Source organism: Sceloporus occidentalis, unplaced genomic scaffold, assembly GCF_023333645.1.
Source record: "Sceloporus occidentalis isolate IW3139 unplaced genomic scaffold, rSceOcc1.0.p SCAF_2, whole genome shotgun sequence".
Taxonomy (NCBI): domain Eukaryota; kingdom Metazoa; phylum Chordata; class Lepidosauria; order Squamata; family Phrynosomatidae; genus Sceloporus; species Sceloporus occidentalis.
Genome location: NW_028316982.1, coordinates 197,162,433 through 197,188,771, shown reverse-complemented (window position 1 = coordinate 197,188,771; position 26,339 = coordinate 197,162,433). Strand labels below are relative to the sequence as shown.

Here is a 26,339-nt window from a genome sequence, read left to right as displayed (position 1 = left end):
CGAGAGGTTACCAAAGCAAGTACAACAGATTCTAGGTCCTTACGGTCCAGGTAGGGACGCAGCTGGCGTATCAGCCGAAGCTGATAACAAGCACTCCTGACCGTCGCATCCACTTGAGAAGTCAGCTGGAGCGACGAATCAAGGAGCACTCCCAAGCTGCGCACCGAGTCCTTCAGGGGGAGCGTGACCCCATTCAGGACCGGGTGACAGATCTCACCACCCGAAGCCGGGGAACCTATCACCAGTACTTCCGTTTTCCCTGGATTCACACTGAGTTTGTTCTCCCTCATCCAGCCCATTACCGACGCCAAGCAGGCATCTAGAGGAGGGATGCCATCCTTAGTTACTGCATCAGTCGGAGACATAGAGAAAATTATCTGGGTGTCATCAGCGTACTGATAACACCGCGCCCCATGTCTCCGGATGATCTCTCCCAGTGGCTTCATGTAAATGTTAAATAGCATAGGGGACAAAATCGCTCCCTGAGGGACACCAGATGTCAGGGCCCTGCTATCGGAGCGACAGTCCCCCAGCTCCACCATCTGGGATGTGCCCGAGAGGTAGGAACGGAACCACTGTAGAGCAGTGCCCCCAATTCCCAACTCCCTCAGGCGTCCCAGAAGGATACCATGATCGATGGTATCGAAGGCCGCTGAGATGTCCAAGAGCACTAACAGGGACACGCTCCCCCTGTCCATGCCCAGATGGAGGTCATCAACTAAGGCAGGGGTAGGCAACCTGCGGCCCGCGGGCCGGATGCGGCCCGGCGAGGCCTTGGGACCGGCCCCAGCCCGGTCTTGCCGCCGATTGCCGCCGGGGCCTTTGGCGTCTCGCACAAGGGGCATGGTGGGGCAATTGTCTATAGAAGCCTCAGAAACATGCATTTATCTTAACATTTTTTTAAAAATCAGCAAATTTTTTTGCGTGTCCTCCATTTTTTATGTAAAAAGTGCCCTCCATTTCAAAATTTTGTCCTACATTTGTCCCGGTTTATTTAATTATTTAATTTTTAAAAAATCATTTAATTATTTATTTTTTGGCTTCGGCCCCCCAGTTGTCTGAGGGACAGCAACCCGGCCCCCGGCTCAAAAGGGTTGCCTACCCCTGCTATAGGCTATATTCAGAGGAAGGCAGTGGCAAGTCTCCTCTGACTATATCTTTCCAAGAAAACCATATGATAGGGTTACAGTAAGTTGGAGTTGATCTGAGGGCACATAACAACAATAACAAGCAACAACAATTACAGTGGATTCTGCCCTGTAGGTGTTTGTGTTTTGTGTGACTGCATTTGGTTTATTGTGTAAACTTGTGCATATTTATACAGAAGTAAATTCCACCAAATCCAACTGAATTTAATTCCCAGGTAAGCTTGTATAGTGTTACAGGATTCATTTCTGAAATCTGAAAAGATGGAATGAAGAAAAGTGTGTGTGTGTGTGTGTGTGTGTGTGTGTGTGTGAGAGAGAGAGAGAGAGAGAGAGAGAGAGATTGTAGGAGTGGTTCAAATCAAAGTTATTTTCAGTGCTTTGAACCATGCCTTATTTTTCCCACAGGAATTTAATTATTCCGAGCAAATTATTCAAGCTTTAATTTTTATTTGGGGACAGTTCCAATTAATATGAAAAAAGAAAAAACAAAATCTAAGCTGAATAAATGGATCACACCAGCTGAGAAAATATTTTTCTGTGACCATAGTTACCAGATTTTATATCCTTTTAAGACTACTTTCATAAATCAAACGAGGAATGGTGCAGGTGAATTTCTCGTGGAGTATTACTGGGTTAACTTTTGTTGTGATTAGTGAACATTTCAGCTGGCTCTTAACCACAATTGCTCAGAAATAAGTCACGTGGATTTCAATAAAACATTTCCAGATAAGTATGCTTAGGACTGAGTAACTGGTAAAAACCACTCCATCTACTAGCATAATTTGTCTCCTGTGTACACAGAGACTCTGGGCCACCAAAGGTGACAGAGCAAGTGAGATTCTAATTTGTGGGTAGCAACATAGTTGCCAGGGATGCCACCAGAGTGGTTACCGTCGTTGCTAGTTTGACTTTTATTCTGCTGCATTGCTGCTCTTATTTCTGCTATTGATTTTGTTGGTGGGGAAGCACAGAAACTGTCTACTTGATATTAAAATAAGTCCTGGCATAAAGGCAGACATTTTAGTTGGATCATAGGCATGATGTGAATTTATCTTGAGAAATGGCATCTTTTTAAGTGGCTCCTTGTCCCACCTGTAAATTGTGCTCTAATATTTTAATTGTTTTAATTTTGCACAGGCATTCATGGAGGAGCACCAATGGAAACTCTGAAGATCATACCAGGGGCTTTCCCCATTTTTACCACTGTCTTGACAGAAGTGATTGTGGTTGGCTTCCATTTCAGTGGAACAATTAAGCCACTCTGGCTTTTTGTCTGAACTTTAAAGGAGCTATAAAAACTTACACACACACACACACACACACACACACACACACACACACACACACACATCAATGTTCTGAACCTATTAAAGGGATAGGCATCAACACTTTGGATAACCCTTATGATTGTCTGACTAAAATGCACCACACTGATGTGGAAAGCACCAGTCACGACTGCCCAACAGCCTGAGGAAAAGGAATTTTAATGGGCAACAAAGTGATTGTCTTTACATACATAGGGTAGGATAAGAATTGATTTGGTCAGCTCTTAACAACATTGCAACAAGTTCAACTATTTTTTTTTTTTTTGTCACTGGAGGAAAATTTACCAGTAAACCTAGGGTTCTTCTAGATGGAAGCACTTCCAACACAACCAAATGATGCTGTGTAGGTTTTCCATGTATCCTTCCTTTAAAGATTCTCATGGGGAAGAAAAAAAGGCAAGAGAAGTGGTGAGAAGATAGAGGAAGGTGTCTAGAACAGTGTCTAGAATATCTGCCTCTCTTCCCCTGCCTTCTGTGGCATTTTCCTTGGATGAGGTAAGGAAACTGCATGCAATGAAAGCCATCTTCTTGAAGTCAATTGCCTATCATTGAAAGAGTTGCAAATACAGCTGCTACCAGGAAAAATGATAAGAACATTATTGTTGTGTGACTTCATCATTTCTGACTTAAGTCGACCTTAAGGCAAATTTATCATGGGGTTTTCTTGGCAAGATTTGTTGGGGGTGGGTGGGTTCCCTTTAACTTCCTCTGATGCTAAAAGAATGTGACTTGCCCAAGGCCACCCAGTGGGTTTCCATGGTGGAGTGGGGATTTGAATACTGCTCTCCAGAGTCACAGTCCAATGCTCATACCACTGCGCCATGCTGGCTATCCATATTTTTTTTCATTGTCAATGAGGACACTTTGGCAGCCTATATTGAGTTAAAAGAAGTTTTAAGGAAGTGCATAGACCCTTAAGGCACTATTTGATAGATAAGAAAGATGAGAAAGAGGCTGTTGTGTCAATGAATAGGCAAAAGAAAGATGTGGATGCATTTCTTTAAAGGCTGGATGTCTATACTATTTTACTGTATTGTTGATCAGTAATATTTCTTAACAACAAAAATATTTACTTGTTTTATTTCCTCCCTTTAATCTTTACTGATGGGTTTCTCTCTATCATCTGACTTCTACTTTAATATCTTAAGTCATCAAATAGACCCGGGTTAATTGTTTTAGATGTGATGTAAGTACATCAGGATTTCATCAACTGCTCTTTTTTGTATGCGAGTTCTTGTCTGTTTTACTGAGTTAGCTGTGTCCATATATTAATGACTGTTTGTCTTTAGATGTGACACTGTAATTGAAGTGTGTCATAAAGCTATGCAGCAGAACTTCACTATGTCTACTATGATTTATTTTTAAGCAGTAACATGAAACTAATCAGTAAACGAGTGTTTACAGAGCTCTTCACATAAGCTCACAGTGGAAAATATTGTAAATAATATTTTTAAAACAAATAGGTACACTGGGAAAAATGATTGGCTTATTATTTTATAATGGCTAAGCCAGAAATCGTCAGACTATTTATTCAAGTGGACTGAAGTAAGTGTGGCTACTCTGGTGAAAATTGGTTGCAGATGACTGCTTAACTAGCATGTACATTATATGAATTACAAAAATGAAGTTACAAATGTCTTCAACATTTTGTGGGAATTAATTAATGATCTAAGAGATTTAACCATGGCTCTAAGTAAAACAGAAGGGCATTAACATCAAGTAGTCATTTCTGTTCCTATAAAATACTTTGTATAGTTTAAAAAGAAGCAGTGTGATGTAGTGCTATTACTGTTGGACTATGCCTCTGGAGACCAGGGTTCAAATTCTGGCTTGGCTGTGTAAATCCATTGGGTGACCCAGGGCAAGTCACACTCTTTCAGTCTCAGAGGATTGTGATGGCAAACCCCCTCTGAAGAAACTTGCCAAGAAAACCCAATGATAAGGTTGCCTTAGGGTCACCAGTCGGAAATGACTTGAAGGCATACAACAACATCCAACAACAGTTTAAAAAGAAATGTGGTCATGTGGTGCATGATGGGCAAAAAAAAGAGTTTGGTAAAATTTTTACAAGGTATTTGGGTCACATTCACACAAAAAGCAAGCTTCCGTGCTCTCCAGAACTGTTCATCAAGACACTGAAAAGTCCAAAATCCAGTCAAATGTTATGACCGTTAGATCTGCAGTTGAACTGAAGCTCAGAGATGAAACCGCAGGGAGGAAAGTAGCAGCTTAAGTCAGAGTAATATTGGTGGTGTACAGACTGCCCCTTTGGGGCGGCATGCACCCGCCCCTTTCCCCAATGGATCGGGGCCTCATCTGCCACAGTGGCAGCCCCGAGGCCCCAATCCGTCGCTTTTCCAGGCTGCGAGGAAGCGGCAAAAGGCCACTTCTCCACACCCTGGAAAGGGGTGTCCTTGGGGCTTCATGCCCCAAGGACACCCTGGCAGCAGTGGGGAACAAGTGAAAAGGGCCACTCGGCCCCTTTCTCCTTTATGTCACTGGTGCAGCCATATAAAGGCTGCGCCAGCAACACAGACAAAGGAAGGAGCTCCGTTTCGGAGCTCCTTCCGGCACCGCTGAAAGGGTGCCACATGCACCCTTCAGCAGCGCCAAGATGTCACATCCGCGCCACCCTATTTGGAGGCGGTATGGCTGTGATGTCATAATGACAGTGCCCATCTAGAAAGGGTGCCACCATTACAACATACTAGGGTTGCGGGGCATCTGGAAAGGACGCCCCGAGGCAACCCTAGTACGTGTGCTGGCTGGCACAAAGTGCTGGTCTGTACAGCGCCATTGTTACACCTGGAGACAAACAGTAGCAACCAAACAAAATCAACCTTTCTCCATCTGTACAAAAGTAAGAGCCAGTAGGCACTAGTGATCTGTCTTTTGCTTTTAGAGAAAAGATATTGGCTCTTGTGTTGACTTGAAACAGAAGAAACATGGCAATTCCCATATCAGCAAAACAGGAGATGACCTTGTGGTATGGTCATTGTAAATCACAGGCTCCATTCTCACTAGCCCATTTGCTCTGGGTAGAACTGGGTAGATCCAGTTGCCCCCATACTGAATCAGGTACAAGTGCCCACTACCCTTTGCCTTGATCGGGGCAATTTGCCCCTCTGAAGTTCACATTTGCAGTACCACTTTAAAATGGAGCCTCCTTTGTTGTCAATCAAATTCACTTCCGCTTTTGTCAAAGGTGACATATCCTACAGCCATTGGCCAACCGAATGGGTGCTTCCCCCCTCCTTTTTTTTAAAAAAAAGCTGGCATCAATGTGCGCATATTCTGTAAACTTGTCAAATTTAAAAACTTCCATGTGTGTGTGTTGTATGTATTTGGGTCATTACAGATTATGGCAACCCTAAAACGATCCCATCCTGGGGTTTTCTTGGCAAGATTGGTTCTTGCCAAGAAAGATTTGCATTGCCTTTCCCCTGAGGCTGAGAGAGTGTGACTCCCCCAAAGTCATGGGTTTCCACAGCCTTTCCTCTGAATGCCAGCCTCTAGCTTCCCCTTCGCTTCCAGTCCAGCATTTCCTCCTATTTCAAACCTCTTCCCTTCCCTTCCAGCCCAAAGCATTCACATAATCTGTCACAACAACAACAACAACAACAACAACAACAAATGTCGCTTGCAGGGAAGGCCACCTGAATGCCATTTCTGCAACTGCTTTCCCTCCAACTGCCACCCCAGAATGCCATCTCTCCTTACTTACACACATGTAGCACAAACATTTACACATTGTATCAGTTTGACAAATTGAAAGGGAAACATTTGTAATATTCGCATTGTAGCATTCGCATATTCTGTCACACACACACAAAAATAATTTTTTTAAAAATGCCACTTGCAAAGTGACCTGCCATGCTGGCAGCAAGCAAATGAAAGGGAAATGTAGCACAAGCAGACACATTCTGTCATATGTATCAACCTGTAGAACAAGCATTCGCATAATCTGTCAAAAATAAAATTACAAAAGGGAGAGAGAGAGAGAGAGAGAGAGAGAGAGAGAGAGAGAGAGAGAGAAAGCTGCCTGTGAGAATGAGGCATGTTCTGCCCTCTGCCCTCCCTCTGCCCTAAATCCTTCCCCTGATCTTGAACCGATCATGACTTGGGCCAAGTTCACATTTGCCAGCAGCAGGAAAGAAACGGGTTTTTCTAAAAGATACAAGAAACAATCCACTTTCAGAAAAAAATGTTCTAAGAGGATTTACCCTGGATCAGGTGTGAAAGATCCTAATTCTGATGTGTTTAAACCGGTGCCAATGGGAACTTCCAACTTTTAATTCGGGTTACAATTCGATACAAAAGGTAGTATGAATGGTCCCACAGCTGACTTGAAGGCACATTACAACAACAACAACAAGTTTTGATAGTAAGACAATAGCCTAGATCACAATGAAGCCAGTTCCAATAAAATAAAATAAATTTTGGGGAGGAGAGAAAATGCAAGATATACCCTGAAATTTTGATCATCTCCCATCTGTCAGTATTTCTGGAACTTTTGTGGCTAGATAGTCTCAAGCAAGAGCTATCAAATGTTATAAAAGAGAACTCAATAATAAAAATTTGAATGACATCAACATTTGAACCACACCAATAATACAACTACACAAACATTTGTTGCAGATATGCACAATTGTGCTAATAACACTTCATCAGATAACCAACATCAAGCTTCTGCTTAAGTGCAAAAACAGATTCAAATATATATGAATCCATGATAATATGTTGTAACAAGCAGGAACTGACAAAGCCAAGGACAGCCTGACCCATATGCCACAACAATGATGGGATGGATATGGGGTGATCTCTTTCTTTGTCCCCACACATTTTTGCAGCATGTCCAGTTTTAATGGGAAAAGTTCCACTAAAATATAGCATCAAATAGTGCGACTGATTATGACTCCCTGATGTTATCAATCCACATTTTGCCTGTGTTTTGGCTTCGAACGCTTATTAGCAGTGTCCAGTGCATTTAGTATTAATTGTTACATCTTTCCTTAAATATACACAGCATCTTTAGACTTCTGTACACTATAATGGTATTCCTTAATTTTTATCTTCACTATTAAGATGAAATTGAAATGAATATAATAGTTGTTGGTATGGTCAGTTGTTGTTTGTGTGGTCAGTTGATTATCTGCTGCAGCATGGATTGTTTGGGGCTTTGTGGAGACCCATTTCAAAGGCAGAAGAGTAATATCTGAAGCTAACAGTCAGCCCTGTTGAACTCAAATGACACTCAAATGGCATGCATAGACTTGCACTGAATCTCTGAATAAACATGGAAAGGCTTGCACTGTAACAATTTATTTACAGCAAAAGGTTTACACAGAAGATAGTGACCTGGTGCTTAAGAGTACGCAATGAACTGCTTTAGCCCTATAGGTATTATTTTAAAACTAATCTGTTCTACCAAGAACGAGGCTGAGAGCCTCCATTCCACCATATCAGTGAATTACAAAATCACACTTGCTAGATTAAACCCACTCTCTTTACTCACCAAATAAAAGTAATCGGAATTAAGAATTGTTACAAAGAATTTTTTTAAAAAACTATCATATTCATGATGTTATAGAATGGGTAAAATTTTAACTATGAGTTTATTCAAAGATGACAAAATCATTTGAAACAACTTATTTCAAGCCCAAATTGTCAGCTGCCCATATGTATTGTTAATAGAATCTCCAAGAAAATAATAGTACTAATTTTGCTAGTATTTTTATCCTCAGTTATTTCAAGGGGGATTAAATATGGTTACTATTTGTTAAAGACTAAGTGGTTTGAGTGTTGGACTAAGGCGATCAGGGTTTGATTCTTTTCTTGAATATAAAACCGCAATGGGTGGAATTGAGTAAGTCACACTCTCTCAACCTCAGAGAATGGCAATGGCAAACCACCTCTGACGAAACTTGCCAAGAAAACCCTATGATAGGTTCATAAGTAAAAATGACTTGAAGGCCCACAACAACAACAACAACAACAACAACAACAACAACAACAACAAAACATACTAGCATATTTACATGATGCCAGCACTGGTCTACGTGAAATAATATTTTAAAAAATGTGAATAGAACAGCTACTGATTTCATAACATAACAGCTGAATGGTCTTCCACAAATTCCAAAATGACATTTCAATAATGTAATAGGAAGTTACTGGTCTTTCAGGACAACCATTAAATAAGATATGCATCTTTTAAGGTAAAAAGTAAAGTATTATGTGAAAATGTAAACTTTTCCAACAGGTTGACAGTTAATTTTGTAGGATACATTCTAGTGTTTACTGTTAAGTCTTTAGTACATGTCCTTCTGATGTGATAAAACTGATGTGATTAAAAAATCTGAAAGATAAATATAATGTTCACAGCGAAAAGAGCTTGAAAAGCAAATTCAGAGTTACAGATATCAGGCAGACATGTTTATACCAAAGACATAATAAAATGGGGTGAATGTACTGTTATTTTGAGGCTGAGTGTCTGAAAATTAAACTGAAGGAAGAAAGTCCAATATATGGTCATTAATTCATTTCAAAGTGCAAGGATAAAATTGAAATTTCATTTTGTCTCTGGAAAATTATCATTTTATTGAGTGTGGATTCCATACTAAAATACAAAATATTAGTGTTTCAATGCACTAATTGTTCTGTATGTGTTTGAAATCTTTACATTGTGAAGGCAAACAACATGTCACCTTTTAGGCTGTGAAAGGCTAAATAGATGTCCTTTTTTTCCACTGTCGAAAAGCTGCTGTATCCAAACAATGTAGGACCAATAGAATTGTGATGTAATGGTTGAAGTGCTGGACTAGGACTCCAGGGGACCCGGGTTTGAATCCCCACTCGGCTGTGGAAACCTACTGGGTTACCCTGGGCAAGTCACACTTTCTCAGGCTGCATCTGCATTGCAGAAATAATCCAGACTGATACCACTTTAATTGCTCTGGCTCAATACTGTGGAATCCTGGGATTTGTAGTTTGTTGGGGCCCCAGAGCTCTCTGACAGAGAAGGCAGAATATCTAAGATTGCAAATCTCAGAATTCTATAGCATTGAGACATGGCAGCTAAACCAGTGTCAAACTGCATTATTTCTACAGTGCGGATGCGGCTTCAGTCTCAGAGGAAGGCAATAGTAAACCAGCTCTGAACAAATCTTGCCAAGAAAATCCTTGTTTTCACCTTAGGCTCACCATAACTATGAAATGACTTGAAGGCACACAAGAACAGAGTTTGCTTTCTCTTGTAATAGACCAAATTACCACCTATTTTAATCCACCCAGTCTGGATTTCATTGATTTTATGTTTCTAAAAAAAATATATCAAACACATGCTCCTGGGTCAAATTTCTTGCTGATAAAGGTTTTGCAGCTCTCTCTGACTGGCAAGTTCAGATCTGCATTTGCTGTATAAAATAAATCTTTTGCCTCCTGAGGCAGTAAAAATGCTTGGAAGTGATCAGGACTGCGTCTTCTTACAATTAGCCCTCTTCAAGACTGCAATCTTGCCCACAGTTTACCTGGACTGTCATTCTGATAAAACTGTCTGGCTAGCCAAGCATAGGATTGTATTACATACTCATGGAAATCCATGGGATTTGGGCTGCATCCGCACTGCAGAAATAATCCAGTTTGACACCAGTTTAACTGCCTTGGTTTAGGTCTGTGGAATTCTGGGAAGCATGGTTTGTTGAGGCACCAGAGTAAAGCTCTCTCGGTGTGTATGCTAAAATGTCCTCATACATAGTGTGCCTTCAAGTCATTTCTTTTTTATGGCGACCTTAAAGCGAACATGGAAGCTAAAGACCATAAAGGCACCAGATCCCCTCTGATCTTGTAAGCTAAGCAGGGTCAGCCCTGGTTAGTACTTGGATGGGAAACCACCAATGAATAGCTGATGCTGCAGGTTATATTTCAGAGGAAGGGACTGGCAAAGCTACCTCTGATTATTTCTTGCCTAAGAAAACACTATGAAATTTATGGGGTCGACAGGGGACTTGAAGGCACATACAAAGACACACACATACAACACACACACACACGAGAATTTATAACAGAGTTTGCTGTGCACAATTTGTTCGGGGGGGGGGGGTTGCCATTGCCTTCCTCTGAAGCTGAGAGAGTGTGACTTGCCCAGTGGGTTTCCATGGCCTGGCGGAGATTTGGCCAGGCTGCTCTCCACCGCTGCCCTGGCTCAATGCTGTAGGGAATTCTGGGAACTGTACTTTTGTGAGACATTATTAACCTACATTCCACCTTCATTGTCAAGAGAGAGCTCTGGCTGCCACAACAAACTAATAATTCCCAGGGATTCCCTAGGACTGAGCCAGGGCAGTTCAAGCAGTCTCAAAGTGGGTTATTTCTGCAGTGTGTCTCTAAAGAAGCCACAAGAGCAGACTGTTCACAGTGATTTTCCCCGGCAGGTTTTTCAGTTCTATCAGCAAAGGAGACAGGATGCTCAGAGGACATACTAAAACAAAGGACAGTACTTGCCCATAGGGAAACCATACTTGCCCATAGGGAATAATAGGAGAATCCTGGCCCATAGGGAAACTTAGGGGCCATTCCCACTGGGCATATAACACAACGTATATTGCTGTGATTCTGACTTGGATTTTTTTTCGAGTCGTAATCAAATCTGACCCATCATTCCCATTAAAAATGGGTGCAAACAGACCCGGGTTTTTATCCCCCTGTGTTCATTGCCATTGGTATTTTCCCTGTGGTAATTTGAAGTGGGTTATTTTGCTTCCTGTTCCCATTGCCCTTCCGGGACCCCCTTTTTTTAAAGCAGCTGTCAATCAAGTGCCTAAGTGCTTGATGCCACAGCCAATCAGCTGCTTAGGCGCTTTTCTCCTTGGGAAGGGGAGAAGGGAGCCTCTATTCCCCTCAAATCCCTTTGGGTCCCAGTCTTCTGTGTCTTCCCATAGTTCCTCTGGGAAAGAGGGAAGGCGCCTCTATTCACCCCAAATCCCTTTGCATCCCAGGCTCTTCTGTGTCTTCCCTGCTTCCCACTCCACCGGCGGAAAGGCTATGCGAACGGGGGAAACTGTGCTGATAATGCAGGAAAGAGAACAAGCCAGTGACACCCCCAGGCCAGCCCCTTGAGCACTGCTCCTCCCATCCCCAAGTTCCCGAATCAGACACCCTTGCCGTTCCCATTCGTATGCATCGAATCAGACTCAGGAGGTGCAGGAAAACTTGCTGAAAATGCGCTGTTAAACTAAACTGGTTTATCAACCACTGATTCGGGTTTTTTCAGGATAATTCAGTCACATGGGAGTCAGATTCGAATTCCAATGAGAACGATATCGGACCGATACGGATTGAATGTGTGCTCAAATGGGAACAATGCATCCATGATTCACGTCCTGATCCGTGTTATAAGCCAGTGGGAATGGGGCCATAGAGGAATACTTGCCCATAGGGAAACATAGGGCAATACTTGCCCATAGGGAATCATAGGGGAATACCTGCCCATAGGGATTACATACCCATGGGGAAACATAGGGGAATGCTTGCCCATAGAGTATCATGGAGATTGTTTGCCCATAGGCAACTATTTTTTCATGTTTCCCTATGGGCAAGTGTTCTCCGTGAATCTTTATGGGCAAGTATGGTTTCACTGTGGGCAAGTACTGTCCTTCGTTTTAGTACGTCCGAGGCTGGCTTTCCTCTGCTTTCTCCTCCGTTTCTTTCTCTTTCGGGGGGGGGGGGGGAGGGGGAGGTGAATTTTCCCTCATCCGCTGCCCTCGAGGGAAGGAAAAGCCCCGCTCTCTCTCTCTCTCTCTCTCTCTTTCTGCCTGGCTGCTGGGTCCGCAATGCTGAGGAGAGAAGGGCTGCGGCGGCGGCGGCGGGAGCAAAGGCGGGGGGCGTGCAGCTCCTGTTCCCGGAGAGGCTGGGGGGGGGGGAGTGGGCAGGCAGGCAGGGAAGAGAGGGGCTGGCTGGGTCGGGGGCTGAGGAGGAGGAGGAGGTGGGCGCAAACAGGTGGGCTGGCCCCAGGGTTTCTGCCAGGGAGGAAGGAAGGAAGGAAAGAGGAGGAGGCGGTGATGTTGTGTATGTGTGGCATAGGCGTGTGTGTGGGAGAAGCAGCCTCGTGAGGTGAATGCCTGGCTCCCTAGGCAGACTGGGCTGACATGTGGGTTTGTGTCTAAGTGTGGGAGGCATGGCTGTGTGGGGAAGAGGCAGGCTCCTGAGGTGAAGAGTGCCTGGCTCCCTACTCCGTGGCCGTGTTTGTGTGGAAGAAGCAGGCTCTTGAGGTGACTGCCTAGCTCCCTGCTCTCTCTCTCTCTCTCTCTGTGTGTAAGAAGCAGGCTTCTGAGCTACTTGGCTCCCTAGTGTGTGTGGGGACAGCATGTGGGTGTGTGTCTGTGTGTGAGTGAGTGGTACGAGTGTAACTGTGGCAGAGCAGCCTCCTGAGGTGACCGCCTGGCTCCCTCCTCGGTTGTCTGGAGGCGCCGGCGGTGACTGCCTGGATCCTTGCTGCGTGTGGGGGCAGCATGGGGCTGCGTGCGTGTGTAAATAAGTGTGTGTATGTTCTTGTGTTGGGGCCCCACAGCAAACTCCAAACTCCCAGGATTCCATAGCCTTGAGGCCGGGTGCTTAAAAAGCGGTGCCAACGCGGGTTATTTCCCCAGTGTGGATGCAGCTCCTCCGTCTGGAGGAGTTGTGCCGGGCGAAGGGGGAGCCGCTGCCCAGGCCTCCCTCCCACTCGCCCTCCTCCTCCCTTCCTTCCTTCCTTCCTTCCTTCCTTCCTTCCTTCCTTTCCCTGCCTGCCTCAGTCCTTCCCTCCATCCCCAGGAATCCCAGGCGGCGAAGGAGCGGCACCCGCAATGCGAGGAGGAGGAGGAGGCAGAGGAGGGAGGGAGGGAGGCAGGGGCCCAGAGGAAGACCCCCGGCTGCAAAAAGAGGGACTCCTCCGTCGCTGTTTCCTGCTGCAGCACCGGGAAACACACACACAGACACAGAGGAAGCACGAGTGGGAGGTCTTGCAGCAGCAGCAGCGGCGGCGGCGGTGCAGCCTCCCTCCCTCCTTCCCATCCCTTCCCATCTTCCCCCTTCGCTGCCGGGCGAGGAAGGCGTCCCAGGCGCGCAGGTGGGCGACACCCGTTTTTCACCGCATTATTATTGTCGGAAGCCTCTCGTGGCTGCAGCCAGGCGCCGGCGACTACTCTGGCGGCAGCCAATGGTGAGCCCGGGATCTTGGGGGGTCTTCTGGGAGGGAGGCAGGGAAGGAAGGTTGGTCCTGGTCCGCCTCGGAGGGAGGCAGAAGGGATGCTGCTGATGCTCCTGGTGCTTCCAAACTGGCTGCCTCTCTTTTCTCTCTGTTTGCAGCCAGATGGATTTGGAGAGCAGGGGAAGGGAGGCTTCTATATGGCTTCTATGCTTCTTCTTCTTCTTCCTCCTCCTCCTCCTCCTCTTCCTCTCCCTCCCCGCTTCCAGTCTGCATCCGCGCTGCAGAAATAACCCGCTCCGACACCACTTTTTCAGCTGCCCTCGTGGCTCAAGGCTGAAGCATTCTGCAAGCTGTCGTTTTGTGAGATTTAGCCTACAGTTCTGGGGTTACAACCGACCACGATTTCCCCCAGGATCCCATAGCCTTGAGCCGTTTGACGGTTCAAGCAGTGCCAAACCGGGTTATTTCTGCAGTGCGGATGCAGCCTCGAGTCGTGCAGGCGGCCATAATCTAGAGGTGTGTTTGTGTGTTGCGCCACGTTGGTTAGTCCTCTCATTTTAAAGTGCCCTGGCTCAAAGCTATAGGCAGCTCTGGGAAGCGTACTTTTGCGAGACATTCAGCCCAGGGATTCCCTCGGACTGAGCCAGGGCACTTCAAGCGGTCTCAAAGTGGGTTATTGATGCAGTGTGTCTCTCAAAGGAGCCACAAGAGCAGACTGTGCAGAGTGATTTTTTCCAGGCAGGTTTTTCAGTTCTACCAGCAAAGGAGACAGACAGGAGGCTCGGTTGCCTCTGCTTTTTCCTCCATTTCTTTCTTTCTCTCGGTGGGTGGGTTTTAAAGCTTTCCGTTTATTTAATCATCATCTTCTTCATTTCTCTTTCTCCTCCTCCTCCTCTTTCTTCTACTTCTAAAACTTTGAGTTTATTTAATCTTCTTATTATTATTCTCCCCTCGTTTTAACTGTCAGTTTATTTAATCTTCTTCTTTGCTCTTTCTTCTCCTCCTCCTTATGTTTCTTCTGCTTTTAAAGCTTTGAGTTTATTTAATCTTCTTATTTACACCTCGTTTTAAAGCTTAGTTTATTTAGCCATCATCATCATCACCATCTTGTTGTTGTTGTCGTTGTGACAAATGAGTTGTCACTTATTAGTGGGCAGGGAGGCTTTGCCATGTGCAAGGCACAGGATTCCTGGATTTCAAGGGAGGAAGAGACCAGTGCATTGGTGTTTGTGTGTTGTGTGAGATGCCTTAAAGCGCCGTAGTCAGGCGTTGAATAAAATAGCGGCTGTCAACTCCTGTTGAGATCCAGGACAAAGGGCATCCCTGCAAAGTAACATTTTAGGAGGACAGTTCTGATGGCAATAGTGTAGAGCTGCATGTGCGGAGGGGGGGGGGGGGCTCCTGTGTCTGGCTGTCATGTTCTTCTCACTAGTCACATTTGGGGATTTTGAGAAAACCAAAATTCAATAATCTTGCCTTGAGAAGGCAATAACTGTTAAGGGTGATTGCATTTGCTGGTTGAAGTTAGCAAGTTGTTTGTGTAAAATACTGTACACTTTGATTGTAGAGCAGATAAGTGATCTTTAGAAAGCAGGCAATGTAGCACTTCTGTTAGAAAGAAAATGGAGAAAAGCTTCTGTCAGAGGAAAATGATAGACTTCAGCTGCAATTTTGTACTTGCCTAATGAGTTTGGTGGCTCTTCTGAAGAGTCATGATTAGGATTGCCATGTAAGCACATTTCATTGCAATGAAGCGTATTCAGTCACATTAGAGATTAGCGTACAGGTTGAGTCTCCTTTCTCCAAAACGCTTGTGACTAGAAGTGTTTTGGATTATGGATTTTTTAATTTTAATTTTGGAATACCGGTATCTGCATATATATACATGATGAGATATCTTGGCAATGTGGCCCAAGTCTAAACATGAAATTCATATATGTTTTGTATATGCCTTATACAGATAGCCTGAAGGTAATTCAGTCACATTAGAGATCAGCGTACAGGTTGAGTCTTCTTTCTCCAAAATGCTTGGGAACAGAAGTGTTTTGGATTATGGATTTTTTTTAAAAAAAGGATATATATTATGTATATTGTACAACATTTTAAAACAATTTTGTGCATGAAACAAAGTCTGTATACACTGAACCATCAAGAAGCAAAGGTGTCACTCTCTCAGCCACCCATGAGAAAAGATTTGGTTTTGGAGTAGTCTGGAATTCCGGATTTTGGAAATCTGGATAAGGGAGACTCAACCTATACTAGCTTCCAAGAGGTATATAGATAATCTTTACAGCATTTAAAATGGGTGCCTAAAGTGGAATTTCTGTATGTAGTGGTAGACTGCTTAGGGATGTTTTCATGTACTTTGTTGATGTTGTGATAGTGGCCACATAGAAGTCAATACAAGTAAGCTCCATCCAGTGCAAGGGGTTAAACAGCCAGGTGGAAAGGACTTCTTACTTTAATTCCTAACTTTCACATAGTCTGGTGATTTAAGGCAGAGTGAATACGTACTTTAAAGCTGCATTCCTAATCCTCCAGAAAATTCTGGACTCAGTGAGACCTGTTTTTGAGTAAGTGTGAATAAGATTGTGCTGTAGAGGAAACTGTAGAGTGTCTCTATGCCTTTATTACTGGTGGGAAAGTCTTGTTAATACAGTCTAGAATAAGAGTTTGGATATGACAGTTGGCTGTAGGAGACTGAACAGACATCTCATTTCTCCTGTTTGACTATAGATGGCAGTACGGAAACCAAATACATACACTGGCAGAAGTTATTTTTGCTCTGGATGAAAAAATGAAGAGAGTACACATGACTAGGCTCGGGAACTTGAGAAACCACAGGTATGTAAACTGATTAATCTAACTGCCTATAGTATTCCCCAGTATTTACTGTATTCTGACAGTTGGCCATTTTAAACAGAATTTAACTTAAAATATCAAATAGATCTGGACACATTTCAAAAGCCAAATGGTACAGAAAAACATATGTATGTTATCAGTAGTTTAAAAAGATCTGAAGAGGAGCAGAGAGCTTAGGGAGATATCTTGAAAGCTATACTCTAGATTTTAAGCAGAGTCCCCCTCCCCACCACCAATATCACATTAAATACGTTGAAGATTGCCTGCTGCTGCTAAGTATTGCTAGCAAAATTATGTATATTCCAGTTCTGTAAGGCATTTATTTCTCATATGTGTAAGCTAATTAAAACTGGCAGCTTCCTTTTCAAGTGGTGTAGCACCACAATCTGTTTGTTTATTTATATCCAGAGTCTCAGTCCCTTTCATAATTGAGTTAGAGTAAAATCAATGGGAATATGCATTTCTGTAACTATGTTTAGATTGTAAGAGTTCTAGCCAGGACTTGTTTCAACATTTACTATTGATTAAATAGTTATTTCTCTGTGTGTAGGCTTTTGGAAAAGAAGGGAAAGGTCTTAGCAAGAACAGAAAGCATCTATGCTAGGGGTCAATAGCGTACTTTCAGGGGTAGGTGCATTGCCTGATGAGAGACAGGTGAGGTTCCTGGCACCCTCAAACCCCCATATTTCACCAGGAGTTTGCTTTTAACATAGAGGAAGATGGAGGATTCTCCCTGACCCCATGCTGGGGTTTAGAGATGTTTGGAAAAACAGCAAGTTTGGGTGTTTCCTGGCTACATCTGAAACTCAGCATGGCATTAGGGGCAAGATCTCCTCCTCCTCCTCTAGGTTGCGGGCAGAGTGACTATCCTGACACTCTGGCATTTTCACTGGGGGTTGGAGGCATTTGAAAATTAATATACCGTCTCACTGCTTTCAAACATTTCCAAAGCTCAGTGTGATGTAAGGGATGAGAGCTCACCCCTTTCTTGACCCAGGAGAGGATTGGCAGTGCCCACAGTTTTTGGCTGTCTGACAAGCTAACAAAATCTGCAAGCTGTTGAACATTGCCTCCAAATTACTACACCAGTAGAGAAGCTGTTCTGCTGAAGCTCACATTTCATACTCCAGTGTCTGCTAACCATAAACAGAATTGCATGTTGTAAGAAACTGTGTGCTGACATTACCAGAAGTATACTTTGCAATGGATTTATGTAATGTGAAATTACTATCGTTTATAAAACTGAGGTGATTTACAATAAAAAGGTTATTAAAATGAATCCCTTTTAATGTGGGGCCATTTTGTATATAGGAGGAGTGAAAGGTATGAATGTAAAATTGGAGTAATTATTAGTCTTTTTAGCTAATACAGTTTTAATTAGATAAAGAAAATAACACAATCTTCAAGAGCTTTAAGATATTATTTTCTCTTATTATTTTGGAACAGTCCAAGTTACAAAAAAAGAGAACTTGAATCCCAGTTCCACATGAGTGTTTATATCATGCTAATATCTGAATTTTTGTTCTATTCGATCTATTTATCATATGTCAAAAGATTTTAGCCATTTTCTCTTTGGAGAAATAAAGTAAAATAAGAATAAAATATATAGTTCTTATTCTTTGACTATCTAATGACTAAGGGATGGAGCAGCCCAAGTCCACTCTGGCCAGAAGCGGGTCCAAACCCCGCTGACCACATGGCCCACTCTCAAGGAGTTGGATTAGCCAAGCTCCTTTTTGATCAAATCCAAAGGACTGGAGCATGGCTTCAGTGCAGCTTCCTGCTGCTTTGGAGGCATGTGTTGTATAATTGGCACACTTTCAAAGCAGCTGGAAGCAGCTTCTTTCTGCCCGCCTGTTTCACTCCAAAGAAAAATACTTATGCCTCAATCCTAAACACTGAAGGGCAATGAAATCAGTGAAATTTAATTCCAAATTAAATATATTGAGTTGTTTAGTGTGAAGCAACTGATTATATAAAGGAAAACAACTTCCCTGCTTTGTAACAGGTAGACATAGTAAGGTTTATTGTATTTATTATATTACTGGTAAGTACTGGTAGGCCTAAATTACCTAAAGGCACCAGATCCTACGCAGGGTCAGCCCTGATTAGTACTTCAATGGGAGACCACCAATGAATACCAGGCACTGACAGAACCAACTGTGTGTATTCCTTGCCTAAGAAAACCCTATGAAATTCATGGGGTTGCTATAATTTGACAGGCCACTTGAAGGCATGCGTGTGGAGACACACACACACACACACACACACACACACCAGATGAAAGTATAAATGCATAGACATACATGTAAAAATATAGTAATATGTCATCCTATTACAGTAAGCAGTCATAAAATATTAACTATAATGTCTAATGTAAGAGAAGCAATAGGCAGAGTGCTCTACTGAGGGTTCTTATTACACAGACTTCACTATGCTGCTAGTACCATTACTGTACATTTTGATGAATTGCCATAAATAATTGAAATAAACTGTCATCACATTCAGAGTGCTTGATCTCTGTCTTTTTGGTGTGTTCACAAAGTAATTGGGGGAGAAAAAAATCTACCATTCAGCAGGATTTCCCAGCTCTTCGTGTAAGTGGTAATAGTATATTACCTGAGTGTCAAATTGGGTATTTCATGATTAATAATCTTGTTAAAAGTTTCCATTGTGGAACTGCTTCTGCACCTCTCCCACCCTTGTTCTGTGTGGTGTTTCACTTACTACATTGCAGCCATCTCAGCAGCTTGCATTCCTGCTGTTTAAATACTACACAACATGGATCCTTACATTCTTTTTCATGTGAGTCAAACCACACAGATAATGATCAAACACTGGATTCCAGCCAGAAGGCAGATGCTGATAGTTTTTCTTCCAGACGCACTCCAAGAGTGGAGAGCCTGTGAATACAGCTGGCATCCTGAAATACTTACCTGCATTGGAAGAAGTCATTGAAACAGTGAATACCCTTATAGCTTCATATGGCTTCCTGGTGAAAGTCTTAGCCGAATGACTGAACATGCAAAAGTTGGTTAGTGGTAGAATAGTTGTTCTTCATGCAGAAGGTCCCAATTCTATCCTTGGTATTTCCAGGTAGTCCTGGAAAAGATTTTTGTCTGAAACCTAAAGAGCACTGAAGCAAGTCAGTGTAGTAAAAGCCAGTGGTTCTCAACCTTTGGCCCTCAAGATGGTTTGGACTTCTTCTTCCAGAATCCTTGGCTTTTGGTCATGGTGGATGTGGCTGCTGGGAGTTGAAGTCTAAAATGTGTGGAAAACCACAGGTTAAAAATCACATTTCTAGACAGTACCAGGCTAGATAGACCAATTGTCTGAATTTACAATAAGGTGGCTTTCTGTGCTTCTTCAAAGTGCAAAGCATCAGCAAGAGCTTCTTTCCCAGCTGGAATTAAAGAAAACTCTTATGATGAGATAAGAGACTGAGATAAACCTCATAACAGAGGATGAATGTAATCATTTTATATGGATTTGCTGTGATGTGGATTGGGTTCTTCTTCTGGATCATTTTTTTGCATAACTACAGTGGACTGAAAATTGTGTAATTCTGGTGTAAATTGAAAATATTGATCTTTCTGTTTAGCATGTGATTTAAGACACATTGCAGTAAATAGTGAAATACAATTTATGTGCTGTAACTCACCATATGTCCATTATGGTAATTTATTTGAATCCCAGAGCCGAATTCAGTTTCCATGAGATTTTCAGGGGACACATTCAAATGGTAGGCAGGGCCAAAGGCAAAACAATGGGGCCAAATGTATTGAAACTTTTCAAAATAAACTTTTTATGCCTTAAGAGAAGCATCCCAATACTTAGGAATTGGAAAAGCTGGGGAACTTCCAAATGATACTGTGATGGAGGAATGAGGTGCAGCCACCTGGGAAACCCAACAGACAGGATTGGAATACCAGGAAGGTGTGCAACCTGCTATAGTTCCAGGACCCTACCCCCCCCCCCCCCCAGTGTGGATACCATGCTCAAACACCATTAGATACAGAGAGGTAATAAAATGGTGTCCTTATATAAAATAGCAAAATCAAGGTTTAGTTGGGGGAATTTATATATTTTTAAAATATTTTCAAGCCATGTATTCTTGAATCTGTTAATAAGGAATCCGTAGATACAGAGGGATGACTGTATATTGTTAGAAAGATCTTGGTCTCTAAGAAGGACTTGGTCTGGATCCATCCCCTGCAATCCTCTTCATGCTGGGTTATGATCCAAGTTATATGAAAGAAAGAAAAACAACCACCGGTTACTCTTCGAAACTAGCGTGGGGAATCTGAGGTTTCTGATAGGGTCCTCTGTCATTTGTAATGTATTCAGCAAGGAAAGAGATCATTGTTAGGCAAATGGAAGAAGTACAGTCACCCCTCCACTTTTGTGGGGGTTAGGGGCCAAGGACTACCGCAAAAGTGGGAAAACTGCAAATATATTAGTGCCACCAAAATGAATGATCAAAAATCTTCTCCCACCAAGAGCACCACCCATAACTAGATTTGCAACCTTGAAACTCATAGCCTCCCCCACATTTCCAAAGTGCTTTCACTTTCAATCTGATGTTATCAGTCATATTTGCAAAGGATCCACCTTCTCTCCTCCTCCCTCCCTCCCAGCCAGACAAAAGCAACACTGCATCTTCCTCACCTTGACAAACTTTCATTGTCCTCATTTCCAAAGACGTTCTACTCTGAATCCAAATGTTTGCAGCCATTACCACAAAGAGAAGGTGCAGTGTTGCTTTTGTCTGGCTGCATGAAAGGGGGAAGAGAAAGAGGAGGGGAGAGAAGTTGGATCCTGGGGGGGAGGGCTGGAAACATTGGATTCAAAGGGAAGGTCTTGGGAAATGAGGAGGATGCAAAGTTTGGCAAAGCAGGGGAATATACTGTGCTGAGAGGAAGGGTGAGTAGGAGGCAGATGAAGATGTTCAATTTGTTAAGCAGCAGCTACAAAGTTGCAGATAGTCAAAACTGCAAATCTGAAACCCATGAATGTGGAGGGCCACCTGTATACTGTTTTGATTTTGTTGAAGGAGTCAAGATCAACTCATATGAACTGAGTTGAAATGTTGGAAAACAAGCCTGTGCAGGGCCCTTGTCACTTCTTCTTGAGAAGTAACAAGAATTAGAAATCTCAAGGTGTGCATCCCACAGATAAGATCTTTTTAGGGATGTTTTTTTTGCTTTGGTAGAAATGGACTAGTTTGGTTTTGGGTCAACAACCTTGTGGTCCTTGTTCAATTACAGAAGAACTACAAATGTAGATGGGAAAGAGAAACAGCAGAATTAGAATTCATCCACAAACTACAGTCCCTCAGCAATGGATTTAACAAAGACAATGGTTTCCTTACTCACTACACACACTTCAACACTATCTGACCCCACCTTCATGGGGGTGCCCTACATTCATCTATTCCTCTCACCACAGGCTAGTCCCATTGCAAAACAGGATTTGCCAGTTCATCTCCATACACAAAGACCAGTTTCCTATGTCTTTGTGCACAGACGACCATAGTTAAAACTGGGCCTGCAACTTCATTTCCATACACAAAGGATTTGTAATTTGAATTGACATCCTCACATACCAGTGGACAGATATATAGATAGATGATAGATAGATAGATAGATAGATAGATAGATAGATAGATAGATAGATGGCTTGGCTTCCACTCCACCAAATGCATCTGAGGAAGTAGACTGAAGTCCACAAAAGCTCCTGCTGCCTATTTCTTTCTTTCAGTTAGTCTGAATGTGCTACAAGATCTTTCCATGTACTGTGGCAACAGGCATTGGTCCCAAAGTAATTGGCTAGCTAGTAACTAACTGCTGCTTCTCTAGGCAGGAAATATTTACCAACAAAATGTGTTCATTTTAACCTGCTGATTCATAGTTAGCCACAATGAGAGCAGACTGCAGATGCATGTGTCCTTGAGGAATGTTGATAAATCAGAAAGCCTGCAAAAGAATCCATATCTCTCCCCAAATTGGATGCCTGCCTGCTATGGAGTACAACAATTTAAGCAGCAAATCTGCTTAAGGAGGCTGAGAATGATGCAAGTACAAAGGATTCTCTTCCCAAAAGGAAAAATATCCAACATATAATAAGAACTCTTTGGCCTCATTGTAGAAGTACTTCCCAGGGAGAGAGAAGTGTTTATTAACAGAAGAAGAGCTCTTCTGGATCAGACCAAAGGCATAAGTAGTCTAACATCCTGTTCCTCAGTGGCTGATCAAGTGCCTGTGAAAAGTCCACAACTTGGGCTGGAGCATAATAGTACCTTCTTATTCATATTTCCCATCAGTTGGTGTTCAGTGATATACATCCTCTGGTAAATGGAAGTAATATGTAATCATCATGCTAATAAAAAACAAAAGGTGGCAGTAGTATAACACTTTCTAAGAGTTTATAATTATTTTACATGTGTTACCAGTTGTTACATCCTGCTGTTGAACTTGATGTGCTAGACAAATCCTATGCATTATCTCTCATCATGCCAGTAAAGGAAATGTGACTGAGACAGACTATCTTTTCTAAGGGTGCCTAGAATAATTTTGGCAGAGCTTTCATTTGAATCAAGGATAACCTGATTCACAACTCAGTATCTTAGCCACTACAACACAGCAGATTTGTTGGCTGGGAGAAAAATGCATGAAAGATTCAAATACAGATTAGAGAAATATTTGAATTAACCAGTTAAATGAAAAGAAGCACATTCGTGTAGGTAAGGGAAGCAGAAAGAAGCATTGTATGCATATGTCCCACACAAAAGGTGAGGGAATGTGATAAGCAGTTTGCTAAAGCATGAACCAGTACTCATCTTTTAAAGATAGAAACTTAGAGCAAAAGCACTGGCAAGAAATGTCAAGTTAAGACATGAGATATTGCTAATCACTCCAAAGGTGTTACATAAAAGGTGTGTTTGTAAGACAGGGGTGGAGTAGGGGGAAGCTTGAGGTTGGAGAGAACGTTTTAAAAATAGAATAAGACTGAATCTGTGGTTGTCATATAGAGAACGAATAGAGGTTGTTCTATATAAACATTGCACAATAGGCTGGGAATAACTGGGAATTATAGTGTCTTACATTAAAACAAAACTAGGAAGAGGTTGGAAAATGCCAAAATCAAAGGAGAACATGCCCAAGAAGGTGCACATGTTAATAAAATGAGTAGAGAAAGATAAACATTGTAAGAAATCTTATTTATTAAAGAAGAAATAAACTGTGGGGGAACCTTTGAGCAGATGAACCTTCATCAAGCAACGATAAACTCCATAGAAAACAATAATGTGACATAGCTGGAACACACAACATATTTCTCCATGTTTAAAATCCCAAGTGCCCTATGGAGTGATGAACACATTATGAATTTTAAGATGATTGATGTAAATGTGTCAGAATTAGTCAACCAGACATCTCAGGTGAGAGAAAATCAGTAATTATTATATAAGATACATGAACTAACAATGGAAGGTTCAGAGTATATTTATTAGGCAATCTAAGATTTTCCCCAAATCCTTGACTGAACATAATTTTTAAACATTCTGTGGTTAACATTCACCAGTATAATAGTACACTTCTTTTTTAATGTTTTGAAGTGAAATAGAAAACTAGACTTTTTAAATACAAGAACATTGTATCCTTGAAGCTTATGGGGATTATATATCTAATGGCTGTCTGTCTGTTTGTCTGTCTGTCTGTCTCTCTCTCACACAGACAACATGAACTCGTTTTATGCATTGTACTGTACTTCATTCTAGGCCAAATGAGAGATGCACATGTTTGCCAGCAAGGTGTCAGTATGCAGGTTCTTAGCCTGCTGTGGACAATTAAGTGTTCCTCTGTTGAAATTTTATGTATGTTATTAAACTGTGGCAAGGAATTATGTTACAATATGCAGTTTTATAAAACAAGGATGGCCAATTGACAGTCTATTTGCAGGATCTGATGCATTTTTATCATCTTTTGTCTACGTTACATAGATTGCTAAAATGAGTTCATAACCTTCCTAATAATTTTGTATTTATAATTGTACTCTAGATATTGTATACTTTTGTCTTGAAATATGGTCTAGAAGTACTCCAGTAAAATTAATTACAGAATATTAATTAAAATATATAGCCATGTTAGTCTGTAGAATCAGTACATAGAGAGATTTTGTAGCACCTTTGAGCCTAACTGAAAGAAAGAAATTGGCAGCATAAGCTTTTGTAGACTTCACTCTACTTCTTCACATGCATTTGGTTGTATTAATATTAATTAACATTTTATTTGTGGTCTTATGTAAGAAACAATATATACATAAGTGCTCCATCTGTAGTTTTGATGTGCACATGAATTTTTGACCTGAGGTCATTGGACAATATTAGGGTATTTGATGTAGTACAAAAGATGATGACATTGTTCCTTTTAAATGTTAGATTTTTCCAATTGGAGGGAGGAAAATAACGCACTTGCCTTATTGTACCTTTCAGGTTTCTTATTCCTTTCTCACTTTGGCAAATACTATATGAGAAGAAATTATACCTTTTCAAAGGATAAATAAATATATATTTTATTTGGCAGATTGGATTACTTTCACATAAATCTTACTGAAAGAAATGGTAGGATATAATATAGGTATCTTTATAACACAACCTGAAGCACTTCAAGCTCTGTGACTTACTTTAAGTAATTACATGCGGAAGTTGGTAACATTCTGACTTTGGCTTAAACGTTAAGAATTGAAGGTTCTTGCTTCAGTTAAGGGGAAAGCTAGTCAAAAGAGATACTTTTGATGGGAGATTTCAAAAAAGAGCAAGGGTAGTCTTGATCATGATTTAATATTCTTATATTTCTTGCAAGATCTAAAAAATAAGGGATGCTAAATACTGCTCTCCTTATAAATAGTCTCAAAGGCCTATAAGAAACTAGTATTAACACCGTATTTGCTGAAAATAGCAAAGATGTGGAATGTCTACTGATGGAAGTTAAGAAAGAATGTGCAAAAGCAGAATTACAGTTGAATATTAAGAACACAAAGATAATGATCAGAGCCAGCATGGTATAGTGGTTGGACTCCAACATGGTTTGACTATTGGAATGTTGGACTAGGACACTAGGAGACCAAGGGTATGATTCCCCATTGGCCATGAAACTCACTGGGTGACATGGCAAGTCACATCCTCTCAACCTCAGGGGAAATCAAGGGCAACCCCCCTCTGAAGAAACCTGCTTTCAGGAGCCAGGAAGGGCAAGGATGCATGTAGTAGCTGTCGCTTCTCCAAGAATCTGGTCCACATCATCAGGCTGCACAGATCGAAACATATCCAATAAAACAGGACAAGCAGGTGCCAAGATTACATCTACTGAACCTGTGTCAACTACAGCATCCAAGTCAGAGTGAATCTGAGTCATTTTGTCTGCAAAGTGTCTTGCAAATTCTTCACAGCGAGCTGTCGAGTGGTATTTGTTTTCTTCTTGGCGTCTCGCACGAGGGGCATGGTGGGGCAATTGTCTATAGAAGCCTCAGAAACATGCATTTATCTTAACATTTTTAAAAAAATCAGCAAATTTTTTCGCGTGTCCTCCATTTTTTATAAAAAAGTGCCCTCCATTGGAAAATTTTGTCCTACATTTGTCCTGGTTTATTTATTTATTTAATTTTTTAAAAAAACTATTTAATTATTTATTTTTGGGCTTTGGCCCCCCAGTTGTCTGAGGGACAGCAACCCGGCCCCCGGCTCAAAAGGGTTGCCTACCCCTGGTCTAAACCCTACTAGGTAATGATCAGTCCACAACAACAGAACTACAGAGAGTTCCT

General features: G+C 42.0%; 1 long non-coding RNA gene across 2 annotated transcripts in view; it reads left to right on the top strand.

Annotated features, from left to right (window-relative positions):
• Nucleotides 1-13,508: 13,508 nt before the first annotated feature.
• The window catches only part of LOC149319527 (uncharacterized), an 81,344-nt gene continuing 68,513 nt past the window's right edge, over nt 13,509-26,339 (top strand). Inside the window, exons 1-2 of one of the 2 annotated variants that reach the window (XR_016279873.1) lie at nt 13,509-13,670; nt 16,395-16,502. This is a non-coding gene — a long non-coding RNA (uncharacterized LOC149319527). Of the gene's footprint in view, nt 13,671-15,989; nt 16,232-16,394; nt 16,503-26,339 lie in introns of those variants that run through there. The other variant, XR_016279875.1, reaches the window with a different exon arrangement.